The 14619-nt window shown below is 36.1% G+C and overlaps 2 pseudogenes; one reads left to right on the top strand and one right to left on the bottom strand.

Moving 5' to 3' along the window:
* The window catches only part of LOC110588157, a 64985-nt pseudogene extending 52752 nt beyond the window's left edge, over window positions 1–12233 (top strand).
* Window positions 12234–12294: 61 nt separating this feature from the next.
* Window positions 12295–13894, bottom strand: LOC110588158 (annotated as a pseudogene).
* Window positions 13895–14619: the final 725 nt, after the last annotated feature.

The following is a 14619-nucleotide window of genomic DNA, read 5'->3' as shown; positions in this document are numbered from 1 at the left end:
GCTTTCTGATTCTCAGATTCTTATTTAAAGATTTATTTATTTGAAAGAGACAGAGAGAATGAAGGAGAGGGAGAGAGTGTGAACAGGGGGAGAGGCAGAAGGAAAGGGAGAAGGAGAGAAGCAGACTCCCTGTTGAACATGGAGCCCGATGCAGGGCTCGATCCCACTACCCTGAGATCATGACCTGACCCCAAATCAAGAGTCAGACACTCAACCAACTGATCCACCCAGGTACCCCTCTCAGATTCTTATTTAAAATAATTGTGTAATGGGATGCCTGGGCGGCTCAGTCAGTTAAGCATCTGCCTTCAGCTCAGATCATGATCCTCATGATCCTGGAGTTCTGGGATCAGCCCTGCATCGAGCTCCCTGCTCAGCGGGAAGTCTGCAACTCCCTCTGCCCCTCACCTTGCTTGTGCTCTCTCTCAGTCTCTCTCAAATAAATAAAATAAAATAAAATAAATCTTAAAATAACTGCATAATATGGGGCTACTATGCTTAAATGAGAAAATATTTATTGCTTAGTCTATAACAAGTATACAATAAATGTTAGCTGTTATTATCATTGTGATCAATATCATATCATTACTAGATCTTCAGATATTATACAGTTATATATAAATGATTCATAGTGCAATATCATCCTCATATGTACATTTCAACATTTCTATTAAATTATGCCTTTGAAATATATTCTAAGAAATAGAATTACAGTATCAGATTAGTCTTGAAGACTTTTGGAAAACAATTGTCCAAAAAACATGCAAGAGTTTAGAACTAGGAATGTAAGGGTGGCTATTTCTTCACAGTATTATTTGGATATTTAATTTTAAATGTTTATATGATAATACAAATAAGATGTCAAGCTGTAATTTTATTTTTTCAGATAATTTATCTCTGATTATAACTTTTATATGATGTCCCTCTGGGCATATTCTTTTCTAAATTCAATCTAAACCTCATATAGTTATCCTTAATTGTTTAAGTTGTTAATAAGATTCTATTTTATATATTAATAACGTTAACTTTTTTCTGTCCATTATTTCATAAATGCTGATTCAGAGTTCACTGTATACTATTTAATTTTGCTTATGATGCTTTATGAAAAGTAGACTAATTAAAAACTTTCTATTAATCTTCTCTATTACGGTATGCTCAGAGTTTATAGAGCATGGAGATAATCTAGACCTGGGAAGCAGTATTGATTCTTGCCCATAAAATGTTTTATTTCCTTCTTTTTTTTTTTTGAAGAAATTATTGATACCTCTTCAAGTTCTTACAATGATTCTCCAACTATTTCTTAAAGCAATAGTAGTAATTAATATTACTCCAAAGAAATGAATTTTAGCTTAAATGATTAATGTATAAAAAGCATAAATTTTAAATAGTCTGTTAGATTATAACCATCTCTCCAATGCTGTATGTGTGGAAATACAGTTTATTTGAACTTTCTTTAAACAGTATTAAATTCTCTCCCACTTTGTCTGTCTTTGTCTCTCTCTATATATTTATATATATGATAGACATCAATATATCTATTAGATAGGTGTATTAATTTATGTATCTAATGAGATATGTACATTATATAATGTATAAGGTGAATATTATATGTAATGATGTTATATATTATATATTTATTATTTACCTATAAATATATCTACTAGATGTGAATAATATAATATATAATATGGGTGGAGCGCCTGGGTGGCTCAGTTGGTTAAGCGACTGCCTTCGGCTCAGGTCATGATCCTGGAGTCCCGGGATCGAGTCCCGCATCGGGCTCCCTGCTCGGCAGGGAGTCTGCTTCTCCCTCTGACCCTCCCCCATCTCATGTGCTCTCTCTCTCTCTCTCTCTGTCATTCTCTCTCTCAAATAAATAAATAAATAAAATCTTGAAAAAAATATATATATAATATGGGTAAAATGCGTATATCATACCAAATACATATACTGAGAGATTGTATAAATGACTGAACCATATTGATGCTATAAAAACATAATTAATGTTTCACTAAAGTATATACATTAAAGTATGTATATACTTTTATACATATAAAATATATATTTGAGTAGAATATCTCAAAACTCTCAGGACAAGCTTATTGGATTATGTGCAACTCATATTTGTGATAGGATATGATTTTGACATAGAAGTATAGACATAAATTAAGTTGTCTACTAAGTAAAAGAAGTGTTTATTTGTGTGAGTCTATTTACAAGCTAATTTACATATGTTTTGACTGAGGTATTTCTTGATTGTGTGAACTATTCTATATTGCCCTAAGGATTTTTATTCAGTGTAAGAGTTGTCCTCCGGTTGTAAAACACATTGTTATGTTTTATGGAATTAATTACACATTTACATTTGGTAAGGGTTTGAAAAGTTTATAATACGGTTTCCATCCTAGTGGAAAATATTACAAAGAGAATGATAATGTGCAGTCAGTTTTTGGTCACTGAAGATCAATAAATTTTAAAGTGAATGGAAAAGAAGAGAATGATGATGTTTGCCTAAGGCATTATAATATTAATCATATTACTATAGTCATTCTAAGTTAAAGAGGAGAACCTAATATCCTATAATTTATAGATAAATCCCAAGTTTCTAAAGTTTCACTTACAGTAGACCAACAGGAGTTAATATAGAAAAATAAAAATGGTGTTTTTGTGACATTAAACAAAATCTCCCATTTTAGATATGGATTTAAATATCATGCTTTTCAAGGGCAGACAGGTCTGAAAGTCTTTCCCAGCCATAGTTCCATCCTCACCCCATCCCCACGCCAAATAGATTCAGAGGCTTTTTTTTTTTTTTAAGTAGGGGTTTTTTTCAACATGGGGCTTAAACTCATGACCCTGAGATTAAGACATGAGCTTGAGACCAAGAGTCAGACGCTTAATTGACTGAGCCACCCAGGCATCCTGATTCTGAGGCATTTTTAAGTTAATATAAAGTACTATTTTTTTCTGATGTCAGAGATAAAACACAAGTAACAGTAAAGGAATAATAAAAATAATGACCTAAATATAAGTAATAGTAGTTAGCCTTTTTAATTTTTTTGTTATTTGTCAGTGTAAGGAACTGTACATGAATTATCTAATTTAATTCTCACAAAAGCCTTATGGGGCTCTTCTATAAGCTATTTATGTGACAGAAAACTTAAATAGCTTGGAATAGCTTGCCCCAAGTAACATTTTTAATATAGTGGGATACCAGGATTTAAACACAGCTTAGGAAGATTGGAAGTATTAAGTCATATAATTTTATGTTCTATAGAAACGGTTGATGAATGATGGTCCATTGCCTGGCCATCTGTTTTTCTAAAGTTTTATGGGTTTAAAAATTTGCATAAAGGAAACTTCATTCCCAGAGAGTGGCCTTAGAGGACAGCCTCAGCAGTGGGGAGTTGGACTGAGCAGAATGCACAACAACCTGTGTGATGAACACACACTACTGAGGGCTCTTCCTCTGACTACGGTCCCTCTTAGAGAAGCTTATGCACTGGGCCATGCCAGGGACTGGGGGTACTCTGGGTTTCCACCTTGCCACTGCTCCTGACCTCAGGAGAGGAGGTACCCCCATCCCTTGGCACTGCTCCTCCCCAGGCTTTGTCTGTTTTGGTCCTTTTGTCAATGTTTCATAGTTTTTAGCCCCCCATTCTCTCTCTTAGTAGTGGTCTGGATCTTAAATGATAAATTTTAACTGCCTCTTGGTGAAAAAGAGTTTTTTAATAAATGCTTTTTTACTTCTTCAAAAAAAAATAAGTATTTGATGAATATTCATTCAGTTGTGTGTGCTTAGTGTGAAACTCTGAAAGACTTGGCACAAAATAATGACTAGGCATCTGGGAGCTCCACAGCGGTTCCACAAGTTACACTACACTGAAAAACAGAGGTATACACAAGCCAGAGTGAAAAACACAAACTGAACAGCCAGAAATTCAAGTGAGTTTCCCAAAAGGGCTTCATTAGCAGTAGCACTACGCTAGACCTAGAGTAAGGTCTCTACAGTGTCTCACTAACAAAACCTAACTCTAAGCCTCAAGAGTATCAAGTTCACTCACCAGCAAATTACCTACCTTCCAAAATAAAATCAACACTCTTTATTAAAAAGACAATAAAACTTCAACCTTCAACAGCAATAGTGTCTACAATAACCAACATAAAGTTTTAAAAGAGAAAAAATACATATATATGACATGGCAAGAAGCCAAATTATGTGACCCATCAGAAGGAAAATAGTAACAATCAATAGAAATAGATCCAGATATGACATGGATTTCAGCATTGGTGGATGCAAACTTTAAAAGTGTAATTATAAATATAATCAAAGAAGTAATATAAAAGATTAGGGGCAGCAAATTATGGCCCACAAACTGGCCACCTATTTTTACAAATAAAATTGCAATAGTAAATAGCTAAACCTAATCATTTACATAATGTCTAGAGATGCAATTATCAAACAATAGTGGAACTGAGTAGTTGTGACATAGACTACATGACCTGCAAGCTTAAAATATTTACTATCAGGATCTTTAAAAAAATGTTATTTGGCTCCTGGAAAAGATGAAACTAATGAGTGAGCAGAAAGGAGATTTCAGCATAGAAATAAACACAAAGGAATGAAGAGCATAAGAAGTAGCAAATATGTTATAAATGTAAAGCCTGTTTTTCTCATGTTTGAATTTCTTTAATAAAATATAGTTTACTGGTTAAACAAAAATAATAAAATTATTTTGTGAAGTTTGTTTTCCCATGATCAAGTTGGCCAAACTAATGTCTTTTAGAAACAGACTCCTTTCTTCTTGGTATATATATCTATTATTCCCCTTTGGGGATTTATTCAACTATAACATACAGAATAGTGAGGTATTAAATAATACCTCATTTTGTATTTGTCATAAGAACAACTATATTATGGGATGAATAATATATTAAGAAGTAAAATAAAGGTCAACAGTAGTAAAGATAACAGACTAGGATTCATAAACATATATTCTTTTAAGACTACTATCTTATAAGTAAAATGGCATGAAATTAGCTCACGGAATTCTATAGCAATGCAAGAATGCATATTGTAAAGCCTTAAAAAACACCCTAAAGAATATTTTTAAAAACATACTAAAAAAAGAGTACAAAAAAAGGCAGCAATAAATAAAGAAAGAAGAAACAGATGGGGCAAATATAAAAGAAAAAAAAACAATATGAAAGACTTAAACCTACTCATACATTAATTTCAGGAGTTTTTAGTTAATGGGCTTAGATGTGGCATTCTTTATGTGTATCTTGCGTAATATATGGCTTGATTTCTACTACCCATTTTGGAAATTTCTTCTTTTCTTACCAAAATCTCTTCAATGACTGATTCTATCCTATTCTAACTCTTCTCTTGTACAATAGTATTTAATTTTTGTTAGTCTTTTTATTTTGTTCTATATATCTCAGATGATCTCTTCTGTATTTTCATACTATTGCCTCTCTATCCTTCAGTCTATTTCTCAATCTATTTTTCAGTTCATTATCTCTTATTAGCCATTAAATCTATTATATTCATTAGATTTTTTTAATTCCTATTTGCTTCTCCTTTATAACATCTGCCAATATTTTCCTTGTCATCTCTTATATCCTTTATTTATCACAGATATTTTAAAGTCCACGTTTGAAACTTTCTTTAAAAAATATCTCTGGTCACTTTATATTTTGAATTTTTCTTCTTTTTAAAAAAGTTTTGTGTTCTAATTGCTTTGTTTTGTTTTTTATTGGATTACAGACATTATATATATATATGGAGATATATATATATATATATCTCCATATATATATATATATAGAGAGAGAGAGAGAGAGAGAGCTACATATATGAGGCTTTTGTTGTCATCTTCCTTCAGAGAACATTTATCGTTCCTTGGGGCAAGCAGCTCTTCTCTGCATAGTAGCAATCAGTAACAGTTATCCCAGTTGGAGACTATGATGATGTGAAACGAGGCTTTAGTCTTTTGTGACTGAGTGATCTATTTATGTTTTGCCTTTCATTTCAATGTGGACTTTTCAGACTCTCAATTAATAGCTTTGGAAATTTATGAAGTTTTCATTTCAAGAGGGCCCTCAAATTCCCATGAGACCACAAAAAAGCTCTGCTCAGCTTCTCAGCCTATTGCTACTGCTTTCCCTTTTTAAATCAGTAATCATTTCAAAAGGAAAAGTGGTCCCAGCATTACCTTGATCCCAAAACCAGACAAAGACCCCATCAAAAAGGAGAATTACAGACCAATATCCCTGATGAACATGGATGCAAAAATTCTCACCAAAATACTAGCCAATAGGATCCAACAGTACATTAAAAGGATTATTCACCATGACCAAGTGGGATTTATCCCTGGGCTGCAAGGTTGGTTCAACATCCGCAAATCAATCAATGTGATACAATACATCAACAAAAGAAAGAACAAGAATCATATGATCCTCTCAATAGATGCAGAAAAAGCATTTGACAAAGTACAGTATCCTTTCTTGATCAAAACTCTTCAGAGTATAGGCATAGAGGGTACATACCTCAATATCATAAAAGCCATCTATGAAAAACCTACAGCGAATATCATGCTCAATGGGGAAAAACTGAGAGCTTTCCCCCTAAGGTCAGGAACGCGGCAGGGATGTCCACTATCACCACTGCTATTCAACATAGTATTGGAAGTCCTAGCCACAGCAATCAGACAACAAAAAGAAATCAAAGGCATCCAAATTGGCAAGGAAGAAGTCAAACTCTCATTCTTTGCAGATGATATGATACTTTATATGGAAAACCCAAAAGACTCCACCCCAAAACTGCTAGAACTCATACAGGAATTCAGTAAAGTGGCAGGATATAAAATCAATGCACAGAAGTCGGTGGCATTCCTATACACCAACAACAAGACAGAAGAAAGAGAAATTAAAGAGTCGATCCCATTTACAATTGCACCCAAAACCATAAGATACCTAGGAATAAATCTAACCAAAGAGACAAAGGATCTGTACTCAGAAAACTATAAAATACTCATGAAAGAAATTGAGGAAGACACAAAGAAATGGAAAAACGTTCCATGCTCATGGATTGGAAGAACAAATATTGTGAAGATGTCAATGCTACCTAGAGCAATCTACACATTCAATGCAATCCCCATCAAAATACCATCCACTTTTTTCAAAGAAATGGAACAAATAATCCTAAAATTTGTATGGAACCAGAAAAGACCCCGCATAGCCAGAGGAATGTTGAAAAAGAAAAGCAAAGCTGGCGGCATCACAATTCCGGACTTCCAGCTCTATTACAAAGCTGTCATCATCAAGACAGCATGGTACTGGCACAAAAACAGACACATAGATCAATGGAACAGAATAGAGAGCCCAGAAATGGACCCTCAACTCTATGGTCAACTCATCTTTGACAAAGCAGGAAAGAATGTCCAATGGAACAAAGACAGTCTCTTCAACAAATGGTGTTGGGAAAATTGGATAGCCACATGCAGAAGAATGAAACTGGACCATTTCCTTACACCACACACAAAAATAGACTCCAAATGGTTGAAAGACCTCAATGTGAGACAGGAGTCCATCAAAATCCTAAAGGAGAACACAGGCAGCAACCTCTTTGACCTCAGCCGCAGCAACTTCTTCCTAGAAACATCGCCAAAGGCAAGGGAAGCAAGGGCAAAAATGAACTATTGGGACTTCATCAAGATAAAAAGCTTTTGCAAAGCAAAGGAAACAGTCAACAAAACCAAAAGACAACCGACAGAATGGGAGAAGATAGTTGCAAATGACATATCAGATAAAGGGCTAGTATCCAAAATCTACAAAGAACTCATCAAACTCAACACCCAAAGAACAAAGAATCCAATCAAGAAATGGGCAGAAGACATGAACAGACATTTTTCCAAAGAAGACATCCAAATGGCCAACAGACACATGAAAAAGTGCTCAATATCGCTCGGCATCAGGGAAATCCAAATCAAAACCTCAATGAGATACCACCTCACACCAGTCAGAATGGCGAAAATTAACAAGTCAGGAAATGACAGATGTTGGCGGGGATGCGGAGAAAGGGGAACCCTCCTACACTGTTGGTGGGAATGCAAGCTGGTGCAGCCACTCTGGAAAACTGTATGGAGGTTCCTCAAAAAGTTGAAAATAGAGCTACCATATGATCCAGCAATTGCACTACTGGGTATTTACCCCAAAGATACAAAAGTAGGGATCTGAAGGGGTACGTGCACCCCGATGTTTATAGCAGCAATGTCCACAATAGCCAAACTGTGGAAAGAGCCAAGATGTCCATCGACAGATGAATGGATAAAGATGTGGTATATATATACAATGGAATATTATGCAGCCATCAAAAGGAATGAGATCTTGCCATTTGCAACGACGTGGATGGAACTGGAGGGTATTATGTTGAGTGAAATAAGTCAAACAGAGAAAGACATGTATCATATGATCTCACTGATATGAGGAATTCTTAATCTCAGGAAACAAACTGAGGGTTGCTGGAGTGGGGGGTGGGGTGGGAAGGATGGGGTGACTGGGTGATAGACACTGGGGAGGGTATGTGCTCTGGTAAGCGCTGTGAATTGTGCAAGACTGTTGAATCTCAGATCTGTACCTCTGAAACAAATAATGCAATATATGTTAAGAAAAAAAAAAAAGAAGAAGAAGAAGGTAGCGGGAGGGGAAGAATGAAGCGGGGGAAATCGGAGGGGTAGATGAACCATGAGAGACGATGGACTCTGAAAAACAAACAGGGTTCTAGAGGGGAGGGGGGTGGGAGGATGGGTTAGCCTGGTGGTGGGTATTGAGGAGGGCACATTCTGCATGGAGCACTGGGTATTATGCACAAACAATGAATCATGGAACACTTCATCTAAAACTAATGATGTAATGTATGGGAATTAACATAAGAATAAAAAAATATATATATAAAAAAAAGGAAAAGTGGTCCCAAACACCCATATTATCACTCTGTACTCTTCTCTAATCCAAGATTACAGCTCCCCAAATTTCCATTATGTTTGTAGTTTTCCATTGCTTTGATACAAAAGATTTTCATGTTTTGTCAGTTTTTTTAAGAGGAAGAGTTGATTATAACCTCCTGTGATTTTTAGAATTACCTTCCCTTTTGTCTTGTCTTCTTAATTTGTTCAGGTTTCTTAATGACCAGAGGGTATTAGTTTTCACATACTGTGACCTTTCTCCCCACCCCCCACATACTGTGATCTTTGATTTTTATTTTTTTTAATTTTTATTTATTTTTTTTAAAGATTTTATTTATTTGAGAGAGAGAGAATGAGAGAGAGCACATGAGAGGGGGGAGGGTCAGAGGGAGAAGCAGACTCCCTGCTGAGCAGGGAGCCTGATGCGGGACTCGATCCCGGGACTCCAGGATCATGACCTGAGCCGAAGGCAGTCGCTTAACCAACTGAGCCACCCAGGCGCCCTGATCTTTGATTTTTAAACTGATAAGCTTTACTTTATTTTTTGAATTTTTAAAAAGATTTTATTTATTCATTTGAGAGAGAGAGAGTAGAAGGGGTGAGAAGCAGAGGGAGAAGGACAAGCAGACTCTGCACTGAGCATGGAGCCCAATGCGGGGCTCAATCCCACAACCCTGAGATCATGACTTGAACCAAAATCAAGAGCTGGACGCTCAACCAATTGAGCCATCCAGGTGCCCCAAGCTTTACTTTAAAAAGAAGAAAACATAGGTTTTCAGGGCTAAAGGTCAGAATAGGTATCCAGAGTATACTTATAAAGGGTCGAGTAGACTGGAATACCTAATAATGCAAACATATATTTATAAACTATAATATAATAAGACGGCTAAACTGAAATTGAAGGACATTTTCTCTAGAATTTGAAGGGGAAAAAAATCATGGAAAAATCAATAACTATAACATTAGCATTCATTCAATAGGAAGTGATTCATAATTCATTTTACCATCTCATCTATATTTCACTGATGTGAACAAAGAGAAATGTATGTTTTGTAATAAATAAATTATGGATATGCTTTATGTTTAATATATGTAACCTTGATTTAATATAATTTCTTACAGATCCAATAATGATGACTTCTATGATTTATAATTTTTTTCCTAAGATTTTGTGGTCAAAAGGTAATTCTGATAACTCTTAAATGAGTTTTTTCTCAATATAACCCAGAGACTATTCATTTATTATTAAATTTTGTGAAATTTCTTAGAATATTTGATACAGATTTTTTCCAGATAGAACATATTCCTTTTTCTTAACCAAAGCAAGTTATTAGCCAGAGAATACTGGTCTTTGATATAAACCAAATGTTTGTGTTGCCCTAGACTCATATGTTGAAAACTAATTCCCTGTGTGATGATATTTGGAGGTGGGACTTTGGGAAGTCATGAGGGTGGAGAACTCATGAATGGGATTAGTGTCATTATAAAAGAGATTCCAGAGAACTCCCTTGCTTCTTCTGCCATCTGAGGATACAGCAAGAATACAGCCATTTATGAACCAAGATTGGCCCTCGTTAGACACTGAATTTGTGGGCAACTTTGATTTTTGACTTCCAGTCTCCAGAACTATAAGATATAAATGTTGTCATTTAATCCATCCAATCTATAGAGTTTTGTTTTTTTTTAAGATTTTATTTATTTATTTATTTGACAGAGACACACAGCAAGAGAGCAAACACAAGCGGGGGGAGTGGGAGAGGGAGAGGCAGGCTTCCCGCGGAGCAGGGAGCCGATGAGGGACTCGATCCCAGGACCCTGGGATCATGACCTGAGCCGAAGGCAGACGCTTAACAACTGAGCCACCCAGGTGCCCCAAGAGTTTTGTTATAGAAACCCAAATGGACTAAAACAGAAATTGGTTCTAAGAAGTGGGATGCTTCTGTAACCAATAACTAAAAATCTGGAAGTAGCTTTGGACCTGGAGAATGGGTAGAGCCTGGAAGAGTTTTGAAGTGATCCTAGAAAAAACCTACATTGCCATGGACCTACACCTTTAAAGGTGATTTTGGTGACAGCTCAGAAAGAAAAGAGCTATAGAGAAAGCCTCAAACTTGGAGAATATTTATGTAATCCTGAGCAGTATGTTGGTACAAATAAGAGCAGTAGAGGCCATTCCAGTGAGGTCTCAGATGGAAATGCAGAACATATTATTGGAAACTGAAGGCAAGGCAAACCTTGTTATGAAGGGGCAGAGACTTTAACTGTGTTTGTGTTCTATTGTTTTGTGGAAAGTAGAACTTGTGAGTAATTAAGTTAGATATTTATTTGAGGCTATTTTTAAGCAAAATGTTGAAGGTTGGCTTGTCTCCTTCTGATTGCTTATAGTAATCATGTGAAGATAGAAATGACATAAAGATGGAATTGTTAAGAAAAAAAAGAAGTAGAACTTAAAATTTGGGGTAATTCTCAGACTATCCATATTGCAAAATATGAGAACACTAACAGTGTGGCCAATTGACCATTTGATAAGAAGATTTGTATGAGTCAAACATCTCATCAGAAACCAGGAGCTATTGTTCAAGATCATCAAAACACGATCACTTCTCAGCATGGATGAAATTAAATAATTGATATTTACAACAGAAGAATATAAAAAGAAAACGAGACATCCCCTCCCCCCCGACCAATGCACAGGAGAAGCAGTTTGGAACTTGGAGACTGAAAATCACACCTGTCGATTACCTTCTGGAAATGGCTATTTTTTTTTTAAAGATTTTATTTATTTATTTGAGACAGAGAGAATGAGAGACAGAGAGCATGAGAGGGAGGAGGGTCAGAGGGAGAAGCAGACTCCCTGCCGAGCAGGGAGCCCGATGCGGGACTCGATCCAGGGACTCCAGGATCATGACCTGAGCCGAAGGCAGTCGCTTAACCAACTGAGCCACCCAGGCGCCCCTGGAAATGGCTATTTTAACTGGGGAGTTGATGTGGATGTGTATTAACAGTGTGGGGGATGGGTACATTGACACCCCCTTTAAAATGAGCCAGTTTTTATGTCAGGTTTATGATGGGTTTTCATTCATTGGCAATACTGGACCTTATGAGGTTTCTAAGAAGTTGTATACCTTCAAAACAAAGTTTGGCCAAAGTAGAGAATACTTGTTATGCCTTAAAGTCAGAGGTTCAGAAATTCTAAAACATAAGCTGGCAGATGTCTTTTCAGTTAAAACAGAAATGATTGATCAAGACGAGGACATTTCTTAGAATACCATACTCAGTTGTTATTCTCTTGAGAGACCAGTTTGTAAGACTGTTATTTAGTATTTCATTGGACTTTATTGTGGCTTTTACATAGAAATGTTTTCAGTTGTACTTGTTTTAAGATGTATGCAAGCTGTACATAAAATTATTGAAACAAGTCATTTCTTATATCTTACTCATTGAAGTTTGCATAAAAATATTTACATAAATGCCTACTTGAATTTTTGCTGGCTAAACTTCCATCATTTATCTTTGAAATGTGAACATTTTTAGATTGCACTTTCTGCCATACCATTTTAATTTACATTGTGTGAATTTTGGAGTGGTAATAATTAATGGAAGCCATTTATAATTTAAATTATATTTAAATTATAATGATTTTGTTATATACAGAAAATATTTCGTAGTTATAGATCTGGACTTGACTTTCATGTTTAAATTTTTTGGTAATATTTTGCCAAGCCTCCAAAATAGGTTTATTCCGTAGAACAAGGATTAAAAATTATTACGTTATCAGTATTATGAGGTATTATAGTGAGAATTCATATTATATTCTAGTCATTGTTTAGGCCATTTGAATCCATTTGAAATAGCCTTCCAGAAAAATTGTTGGATACCCAGATTTTAGTTTTTACATTTAATTTATCCTTTATCACAGGAAGTCTGATAGTGAATTGGAGCTAACTTTATAATATTTTCACTGGTGTTTGAGTTCAATTATGGCCTGTATTGCTATCACTTCCCTCTTATCACCACCTTTGTTGCATCCCAAAGGTTCTGGACTATCATGTTTTCATTTTCATTTGCTTCCATGTATTTTTTTTAAATTTTAATTTCTTCTTTAATTTTCCAGTTGACCCATTCATTCTTTAGTAGGATGTTCTTTAACATCCATGTATATGGGGCGCCTGGGTGGCTCAGTCGGTTAAGCGACTGCCTTCAGCTCAGGTCATGATCCTGGAGTCCCGGGATCGAGTCCCGCATCGGGCTCCCTGCTCGGCAGGGAGTCTGCTTCTCCCTCTGACCCTCCTCCCTCTCATGCTCTCTGTCTCTCATTCTCTCTGTCTCAAATAAATAAATAAAATCTTTAAAAAAAAAATAGCCATTTCCAGAAGGTAATCAACAGGTGTGATTTTCAGTCTCCAAGTTCCAAACTGCTTCTCCTGTGCATTGGTCGGCGGGGAGGGGATGTCTCGTTTTCTTTTTATATTCTTCTGTTGTAAATATCAATTATTTAATTTCATCCATGCTGATAAGTGATCGTGTTTTGATGAAATGTTGAAAAGAAACAGCCTTCACATATTCCTGCAGGCCTGTAGTAATGGCTCTATGGAACTGATGCATGTCCTCTCCTGAGAGCTCCTGGGCTACTTGTGATATCTTTTGTCTCCTACCATCCAATTTAATTTCTGATTCAGTCAATATATTTTCCATATCAGGAGCACTTGTAATCCCGTGGAGGAAAAAATTGTCCTTTTACTTTCAGCAGTTTATATCCTAAGTCTCTCACATTTGTCATGTTTTGCATCAAGTTCCTGCTGAAGTGATCTGAAGGCCACATCACAGGTGAAGATGAATTAACATCCTTCCCTTCTCTTCCTGATTATATGGGGAATTCTCATGCTTCCTTTTTCTGAACCTCCTGATCCTCCTTTGCTGTTCATGTTGTCATGGCCTACAGTGAGATGAGCAGAGGCTGAGGGCCTTGGAGCTAGCAAAGTGCCTAAGGTAGTAGCTGGAGAGCCTGCCCAGTATCCCTTTGCAGCCAGCCAAAGTCCACACAGTCAATTTAATAATTTACTTGTTTAAATAACAAACACACACACATATACTTGGCATAACGCCTAATGATACAGTGTATTCTTAGGACAAATTTTGAAAATCAACAGTATTAATTTTAGGAACTGTGGTAAATCTTGGTGTTTGGTTTTGTGTTTATTTGGCTAGGATTTATGCTGTGTTTAATATCTGCCCTAGCTGCCGATGTCAGAGACTAAACTTCTTTGGCAGCTTTTGTGTCTTCTGTTGTCTTGGATTTTCCTTGAGAGTCCTTTTTGAATAGGGTCTGAGTCTTAACAGTTCTTTTCAGCTTTAATTCCCAATTATCATATATAATAAGCCTGCTGATGTGGCAGTAAGATGTGGGGGCGGGGGAAATGTTCTCTAACAGTAAGATCGAGTTAGGGGTAAGTCTTTTAGTAAGCCTGTGTCCCTGAGCTGTGATCTTCACAAGTGCTTCTCAGTCTTTTTCTTTTCTTTTTTTTTCCTCCTTAGGTGACACAGGAAGACTGGGGATGCTGGGTGGGCTGGAGATGGGGATTTCTTTTCCTTCACACTGGTAAAAGAGTTTTCATTATGGGCAAGACTTTGTTAAGAGAATAGAATTCTC

Source organism: Neomonachus schauinslandi, chromosome 6 (genome assembly GCF_002201575.2).
Source record: "Neomonachus schauinslandi chromosome 6, ASM220157v2, whole genome shotgun sequence".
NCBI classification, from domain to species: Eukaryota; Metazoa; Chordata; class Mammalia; order Carnivora; family Phocidae; genus Neomonachus; species Neomonachus schauinslandi.
The sequence above is the reverse complement of the archived record's forward strand: the minus strand, read 5'-3'. Positions and strand labels throughout refer to the sequence as shown.